The sequence below is a fragment of the Talpa europaea genome (genome assembly GCF_964194135.1).
Source record: "Talpa europaea genome assembly, chromosome: 16".
NCBI lineage: Eukaryota > Metazoa > Chordata > Mammalia > Eulipotyphla > Talpidae > Talpa > Talpa europaea.
This window is the reverse complement of record NC_140084.1, coordinates 49182972-49192461: the sequence shown is the minus strand read 5'-3', so window position 1 is coordinate 49192461 and position 9490 is coordinate 49182972.

The window sequence follows — 9490 nt, the reverse complement described above, 5'->3', positions numbered from 1 at the left end:
CAAGGCCCAGGACAGCCGCAGACGTCACTCGTGGCACCCCCCAACTTCACAAGCTCCCTCATTAGGGTGCTTCAAAGCCGCACCCACCGCAGCAGGATGAACAGGGCACACGGAGGCTCGGGCAATAGTCTGGTCAGCAGCCGTGGAGAGGGAGGACGCGAACTGGGAGTCTCCCCCAGGCAGACGCGCCCTTCCCATTACTGTGGCCCAAGGGGGTGATCGTCAGCATCTGGGATCAACACCTTCAAGGTCCCTTGAGAAATGATTTTGTGACACTTGTCAAAACCGGTAAAACTGCACGCTGTGATGATGCTTTCTGTTTCCCATCCTGGGCCACGCTGACCACTCTCTGAGAAGCTTCCAGTTGTGTCTGGGTGCAGCTGGATAACATTACAATGGATTAGCCACGGTATTCTGTATCAACTTGAGTTACTACACCCACTCAACAGTGGATGAACATAGCCAAAATGTGGGACACAAGCTCAGAAGCGAGGAGTGTGTATTTCCAAAGCAAGTTTCAAAGGCAAAAAGCATGAAAACAGGAAGTCTATATTCCCAGAAAAGGCAGAGGGATCAAAAAAGCAGCAAGACAAGATGAGGGCCTGGGTCTACCCTCTGGGGAGGAAGCCACACCCCGAAAGAGCAGGAGCTGCTTCCCAGTAAGACCGAGACAGAAGACCAGCTCTCTTTTGCCCCGTCTGCAGTTTCGTCACAGCACTGTTACACACACACCCCACGTGAGGCAAGGGGAGGACAGAAGAAATCAGTGGCCGAGGGACCAGGATGGGAGACTGGCCTGGAGAGAGCTCCCTTCAGTTTCTGGGGCATGAGGAGGAAAGGAAGGGCGGCACATTTTCCCACCTCCTGATGGGGCCTCCACACATGACCACAGCCGGCGTGGAGTCAAGACACCGGGTAACAGAGCCGTGGATCTGGCTAAAGACCTTGCCCTCCTCTTGGGGCAGTGGCAGTGCCTCTGGGCGCCAGGGTAAAGTTCTGAGGAACAAGAGGGATAAGCTAAGAGGAGAACAGTAGTTTCCTGTGAGAATTCTGTACAAAACTTGTTTCTCACAGAATTATCCCACACAGGAGCTTCCCATATGCCATTAACAGTGCAGCTTCTTCTCTGCCTTTCTGAGCTCTTACCTGGGCTCATGCCTTCCTTGTTTTCCCACACATCTGGTTTGCTCACTATTTTCATTTCGCTCTCCAGAGTGCAGAGCTCCTTCCCTTGATCCACAAAAGAGACAATACTCAGATCACAGACAGACATTCCTGCTGGTAGGAAGAAAGGAACATGACACGGTGGCTTTTCCAGAATTCTCATTCTTTGTTCTGCTGAGGGGAGAGGACATTACAGATAGCTCTAAAAAAAGTACTGAACAAATCGGGCCTCCCCTGGTGGCGCAGTGGTTGAACACTGGGCTGTGAGGCTGCCCGCAGCCTCTGCAGCGTGGGTTGGTTCCCCGGCCGCCGGTGAGGGTCCCACAAAAAAAAAATACTGAACAAATCACTGCACTACGTACCTCCTGAATGGATGGGGGAATAGATATGGCAGCTCTCTGCCAAGATCACTGAAGCAAAAGTACAGGGGAGGGGCCGCCCTGGTGGCGGAGGGGTTAAGTCTCAGCGCTATCAGGCTGTCTGCAGCCTCTGCAGCACGAATTCAATCCCCGGCCAGGGCGCTGACCCACAGGGCACAGCAGATCCCTCCTGTCTCCCTGCTGCTCCCCTCAGCAGTGGATTTCAGTAGATCCACCTATTCGGCCCCACTCTGTCTCTGGTGAGTCCTTTCACCCCTCCACCTCTGGCCTACACCCCAGTTCTTGTATGCATAAATAAATATTTTTTAAAAAAATGTACAGAGGAGAAAACAGGAAACTGGATATTTTGAGAGTGCCACAGGGCTCTAGAAACAAGCAGAATCCAGGGCAACCCCTGATGTAGCATGTAGAGGGCAGGTCCTCTGAAGAAAGGTTAAGTTTAATGTCCAGATGCCACCCATGAAGCTGTGAGTCTGAGTCAGTAGGGCCTTAGCAGCAAGCAAGCAAGCCAGGGGCTCTGAAGAGGCACAGGAGGGCAGAAGCAAAGTTACCCAAGGTGGGGTCTCCTCACCCAGGGAGAGCAGGTTCCTGCAGGTCTCCAGCATCACGTCCCTGTACAGCGCCCGCTGAGCAGGCCCCAGGCATGCCCACTCCTCCTCGGAGAAGTCGATGGCCACGTCCTTAAAGATTAACAGTCCCTGAAAAACACACACACTCTCATGAAAGAGGGACCATGAGGTCTTCACATCATGGAAAAGGAGATGTGTGTGATGGGAAATGGCCGTGAGTCCTCTGGCAGAGCCACTTACAGGTGTTTTGACTCTTTCTTTCTCCTTTTCCTAATAAACACGCCCTTTTAGACTGTAAAACATAAGTAAATATAAGTATTTTGAGTAAGCTATGTCTCTGAGAACAGCAACGTGCCCCTCCGTTAAGCTTTGACCCTAAATGTGGTCGATGGCTCCCTAGGCAAGACCTGCTCCCTCCGCATGTAGGAGGAAACCGCCACAGACACTCTCAGGAACTCGGCTCAGTGAGAGCTCAGCAGGGGCCCTGCGAGCACCAGAACCTGGGTGGTCCAGTTTCAGGATGGAACTTAAAGAATGAAATGGTGACATAACCCACAGAAAAAGAGGGCTGCCTTGCCCACAGACATGAACAAGTTCAAGGTCAGTCACAGGGACTTAGGGGGAGGCTCCCGTGGAAGGCAGGTGGGCAGGAAGGCGGAGAGTCGTGAGGAAAAAGGACCATGCAGGAGGGAGCCCGCAAAATGGCACGGGAAAATGTGTGGACATGAGAACAGACTCGAGGGGGAAGAACAAGGTATTCCTGAGAGGGTTTCTCACAACAGCGTGATTCACTTCTCCAATGATTCAGGAATGGCTCTCTCCCCATTGCAGAGCAGAGGCCTCTAGAAAAGGTCCAGATGAGCTGCTAGGGTAAGCATGTCTGCCTGTGTGGGTCCAAAGGCAATTTGAAAAGCTGGATTTATGAATAAGGTAAATTTATGAACAAGGCAAACATGTACTCGAGCAAAGACTTGTGTCATATTTTTCAAAAATATTAGTCACATGGAATTGCCTAAAAGGGCACTCGTTACAGGGCCTTCCTGGTGGCACAGGTGGTTGAGCACCGCACTGTGAAGCTTCCACAGCCTCTGCAGCATAGGTTCGATCCCAGCCAGCCGGTGAGAATCCCACATGGTGCAGCAGACCTCTCGTCTCACCTGCTGCTCCCCTCAGCAGTGTGTTTCGTCACTCTGCCTGTTCTGTTCCCCACTCTGTCTCTGGTGAATCCTCTCACACTCCCGTGCATTTGGCCTGTACCCCAGTTCTTGTATAAAAATAAATCAATATTTAAAAAAAAAAAAGGCACTCGTTACAGATGCAGGGGCATAGTATGTACTACAGTTACTACTATTTAGATTATTCATGTGTAGAAAGGATTTTATGCCATAGAAAATATTTAAATATGATTTCATTTGTGAAATAATATAAAACGTACTTATGAGATGATGTCTTAATAAAAACCATGGATTTGCACATGTATGTCTTCATATACGCACATACAGAATTCAAGTGAGACAAAGGTTTTCTCTCAATTACGTATTGGTTGGATGGTTTTCACTGTCATTTTTATACACGTATCTTAGCATGTCTGGGACAATGGAAATGTATAAATTATGCCTAATCTATATCAATAACTATAGCAAAAAAAAGGCTATAGTAAAAAAAAGTACACACATGAAGAACATATAGGATATCTTAATTCAAATTCCTATAAAACACATACAATTGATGAACATCTAATCCCATCCATTAAGCTTAGATATGCAGGCATTAATAAAGCCAAACATATTGAAAAGTTTATTTCAATAGCAGTGATTCAAGATTACAAAAGCTACTAGTAGTAGGCATAATTTTGCAGATGAAGATCAAAAAATTATCAGAGTGCTAGATACCTAAAAAATTATTGAATCATTAAAAATCATGACAAGGGCCTCCCCAGTGGTGCAGCTATTGAACACTGGGTTGTGAAGCTGCCCTGAAGCCTCTGCAGCACCAGTTCGATCCCTGGCTGCCGGCAAGGGTCCCACATGGCGTGCGGACCTCTCCTGCTGTCCGCTGCTCCCCTCAGCAGTGTACTTCGTCAGTCTGCCTGCTCTGCTCTCCTTTCTGGCTCTGGTGAATTCTCTCACCCTCCCGCACTTCTGACTGTACCCAGTGCTTGTATAAATAAATAAATAAATCTTTAAAAAAGAAATAACGACAAAAGCAAACAAGAGGTAGGGCCTCCCTGGTGGTGCAGGGGTTAAAGTTTCAGTGCCATCAAGCTATTGCCAGCCACTGTGGCCTGATTTTGATCCCTAGCCAGGGAGGTGACCTACATGGCGCAGCAGACCTCTCCTGTCTCCCAACTGCTCCCCTCAGCAGTGTCTTCGTGTCTTCGGTCCATCTGCCTGTTCTGCTCCCCGCTCTGTCTCTGATGAATTCTCTCACCCTCCTGTACCTCTGACCTGTAACCCAGTTCTTGTATAAATAAATAAAAATCTTTAAAAAAAAAAGAGCATACAGTGATAAATACATTAAAAGAGGAAAGCTTTCAAATCAGAAATCTGATTTTAAATCTCAAGAAGATAAAGAACAAACCAAACCTAAATTCAACACATAAAATTGAGAAAGATTATAGCAGAGATTTAAGAAACAGAGAATAGAAAAAGAATATAAAAGTCAACAAACCAAGAGCTATCTTTTTGTAAAGGTTAAACTGAGAAACCCTTATGTAGACTAAGAAAAACAGACAGATAATTCAACAAATAAGACCAGAAATAGAAAAGAGGATACTGTGATATCACAGAAATTCTTAAACCAGGAATAGGAGAGACTACTATGATCATAAACTAGACGATACAGGTATATTCCTAGCAACATATAAGATCTAATCATGAAGAAAGAAAAATGTGAGGAAAATTAGAAAGAGATCCAAGTGGTAATCAAAAACCTTCCACAAAGAACATCTCAGAACCTGATGATGTCACTGAAGAGAGAGAGATGCCAAACATTTACAGAAGAGTCAACACTAATCTTCCAATGAACTGAAGGGGGGAAACTTGCAAAAACATTTTATAGAAGTTTCGTGATTCTGATAACCAATACAGAAAAAGACAGAAGAAGAAAACATTTGATAAAGTTCAGTGACCTTTCAAGAAAGGTGTAAGAGTTAACTACCTCAACATAATAAAAACCATCTATGAAAAGCACGGAGTTAATATGAATCTCCGTAGTGACAGATGGCAAGCTTTTCTTCTAAGACCCAGAAGGCGTAAGGAGGCACTCTCTGCACTACTATTACTATTTAACGGAGTATGGGCAGTCCTACCCCAAGTAATCAGACAAGAAAAGGAAAGGAAAATCAGTCAAATTGGCAAAGAAGTAAGATCCTCTGTTTTCCCCAGATGACAAACTCTCATACAAAACCAAATAGATTCCACGAGAAAACTGTTACAACTCAAATATGATTTTAGACAAGTTTCAGAATATGAAATCAGCTCATAAAAAACAGTGGTGTTTCCATATACGAACTGTGAACAATCTGAAGAGGAAATGAAAGCAAACAATTTTGTTTACTAGGACACCAAGGATGAAATACTTGGGAATAAACTGAGCTAAGGAGGTGAAAGACTAGTACACTGAAAACTACAAAATGTCATCAAAAGAAATTAAAATAAATAGAAAGACATCCTGTAGCATGAAATGGAAACTTAAATCTGTAACCACAATGTTCTAGAGACAAAACTGAATCCCTATGCAAATTCTAAAGGGCAATGCTTACAGAAAGAGAAAAATACATGACAAAATTCACATGCCCTCTCACGGGGCTGGACCCAAAACAGCCATAACACTTAAAAAAATAAAAAAGGAATTGAGAGACCTCACGTCTTTAGATTTCAAAACATACTACAAAACAAGAGTCATCGAGATGGCGTGGTGCTGGCAGAAACGCGGACACATAAACCAACAACGACGCAGGCGACAGTGTGCAGACACAGACCAGCGTATTCGAGAGGACAAAGGGCTTTTCAGGAACACAACCTCACCTGAGAAGGGTCCATCCCTGTCACTGCCTCCTCTCTGGGCAACGAGGGTCTTTCACAGTCAATCCTGAGAGTTAGAAAGAAGCTGTTTAGTGTCCAGAGTTGCTGTACCCCCTTCCGGAGCTGCTGCACACACTGGGAGGCCCTCACCACTACGGGTAATATTTTGAGGCCCCTCCATGGTGTTTTCCATAAAGAATGCGCCGGTTTTCATTCCCATCAATGGCACACAGGGTTCCTTTTTTCCACACCCCGACTGACACTTCTCATGTCTTTTGCTCACAGCCAGCTTCACAGGTGCGATGCCACACGCATTCCGGCACTGCCCCCCCCCCCCCCCCCCGCAGACCTGTCACCACAGCCCAGGAGTTGGAAGAGGAAGGAGCAGACACAGGCGAGCAGACATGACCGGGCAGAGGTGGGCGAGAGGGTGCAGCTGCACTGTAATGGGAGGGGGTGAGAAAGTCTCCAGGAGCTGTGATGTCACAACAAAGGCCTGGGGAGGAGGCTGTCACAGTGAGCAGAGACCCCAGGCCCTGGGGCTGAGGGAGGCCAGCCAGAGGAGCTCTCGTCCCTTTCTTGCAGGGACTCAGCGGGAAGAGACTCAAGGTCATTGAGAAAAAATGGAAGAGGATGAGTTAGACTTCCGAGGGGCTGCAGAGGCGAGTTTGGAGAGGACAGACAGCGAATGAGAGGAGCAGAGGAAGGGATTCGACAGGAGTCAGGTCGGTGTGGGGCTCGCGGGCCTCCAGCTGTCATCTGCCACGGGGACAGGGACGGTTGGCTCTGGGGCTGCAAGGAGGCAGGGGGTACACAGAGAATGGCACGTCAGCCCCGTGCTGCGGGCACCGGATGTGCATGGGAAGGCCGCATGGGAAGGCCGTCTGACTCAGTCAGTGAAAAATAATCTGGAAAATTAGGGGAGTTTCTCCCAATGGTCCGCCACTCCTAGCCCCGGCGCAGACAGCACGGCCGACATGACAGAGGCCGCTAAGTGAATAAAACACAAAGTCAACAGAGAGCACCCCGCGAGCAGGGGCTTCACTCTGAGGGACTGATGTGCAGGGGTCCGCCACACTGGGATGGGGAAAAGGGGCTGAGCAGGAGCAGTCGCTGAGGGTAGAGCCAAGGGCCCTTCGCCTGGTGAATGTGCGAAGGAGAGCAGAAATAGAATGAGGAGTCATCAACGCACAAAAAAGTGCAAAGAGTTAAGTTATTGTACAGCAAAAATTCCACACAATGTTCCTTTTAAATGGCGGCCTCTAGGGGCCTCCCTGGTGGCCTAGGGGTTAAGTCTCTGCAGCATTATGACCAGGGAGCCTGAGTCTGATCCCAGGTCAGGGAGCTGACCCACAGGATCTCCCTGCTTCTCCACCTCTCAGCTCAGCAGTGTATTTCAGCCAGTCTGCCTGTTCTGCTCCCCACTCTGTCTCTGGTGAGTCCTCTCACCTCTGCACCTCTGGCCTATACCCTAGTTCTTCTACAAATAAATATTAAAATAAATGGCACCCTCTAGTGACAGAGTCCTCCCCACTCCAGCCCTCACCCCTGCCCAAGAGAAAGGAAGAGGGGTGACCCAACACTCACAGAGACCAGTCACTGTGCCCTGGCTGAAGAAGAAGTGCAAATGCAAGGTCTCTTCAGGTACAAGTGATTACAGACAGGATGGCTGCCATTCTCTCCCTCACCTGTGTACAGCAGTCAGATTTGCTTTCTGTGGTTTCTTGATCATGAAGGTTGGAAGTATCAAAGGGAAAACTGAGATGTGGGTCAGAAGGTCAAAGCAGCCTAGAGCAGGTGGGCCTGCCTGCTATGCACCTCCTTCACCTCACCACACAGGCCACAGGCGCTGCCTCAGCTCAGTCACCCAAGGGCCAGGGGAGCACAGCAAGATGCTTCAGGAGACAGAGTGTGCGCAAGTGGCCATTCCACTGACCTGACTGCAGTATATTGCTATAACTGTTCTATCATTAGTTGTTGCTGTCAATCTTTTACTGTGCCTAATTTATAAATTAACGTTAGCCTGGCCATGCGTGTGTAACAAAAGTGACGACATATGAGATAGAAATACTCTGTAGAGTGGATAAGGTAATAATGGGTGCCCGTCCTTGGTTTCAGACTTGGGGGTGGAGGGCCTTGGAATGTATCTTTTCCGGGTAAGGGGTTGGGGGGGGTGGGGCGCAACTGCAGTTGAAGCAAAATTTAAACGATTGGCTCATTAAAAGGAAAAGCCTGTTATTTCTTCCACTGTAGGGAATAACCCAGTTGCTCCTACCTCGTGACTCTACGACTCACACAAAACACTTCACTTCTGTGACTCGAGGCCACCAAGCGCGGAGGATCCCCCACATCCAGGTCCGAGCCCCGGGCGGGGGCCGAGTCCACACACCGGACACCAGTCACCGCCGGGTCCTCACCCGCGCCCGGTGGCGCCCTCGGCGCCTACCCTCCCCCACGCACCCTCGGGGCCGCCCCGCGCCCCGCGCCGGCCCGCTCTCCCGCTCGGGCGGTCTGCAACCCCCCGCCCCCCGCGGCCTGCTCCCCCGCCTCCCCAGCTCGCGGCCCCGCCCACACAGCTGGAAGGCGTGGGGTGCAGGAAGAAGCCGGGGCAGCACCGTTTCCCCGGGTGGGGCGCGGAAGAACGCGGGGGGCCCCGCTCCCAGGTCGCCAGCCCGGCGGGCGCGGCAGGGGCCGGGCGGGGAGGATGGCGGCGCGGCGCGGCCGAGAGCCATTTTCAACCCAGAGCAACGCGGGTCGCGGGCCTCTCACCGCATCGCCCGAAGCTTCTCGGGGTGACGGGGCGGCGCGGGGCTTCTAAGGCCGCGAACGCCGGCCGCGCGCGCGAGCACCGAGCTGCGCCGGAGACCGAGGCTCGCGCGCGGCCCCGGGCCTCCGCTCCGCGCTCTCCGCTTCCGGGTCTGCCGGGGACGGCGCGTGCGCGGGCGGGGAGGCGGGGCCTGAGCGGACCGTTCTCCGCCCAAGGGGCGGGGCTTGGGGAAGCCCGGGCGGAGCCCAACCCCGGGGGCGGGGCTTGAGGACGCCTGGGCGGCACCGGGGCCGCAAGGGGCGGAGCGCGAAGGGGCGGGGCCTGAGCACCCCACGCACGTCAGGCCAGGCCGTTTCTTCTTCCGGGTTTGCAAAGACTGGAGGGGCATTTGGGGGCTGCTGGAGCACCGTGATTTCCGCTCACGTCAAGTTAATATTTCCAAACTTTTGGGGGTACAAGCTAGAGTCGTTGGGGGCCCTCCTGTTGGGAACTGAGATGCGCAGAAACGGCGTCGGCCGGAAGCTGCCTGGCCAGGCCTCAGACGCTCGGCCCCTCAGCAGGGTCTCCTCAGACCCCGGCACCTGA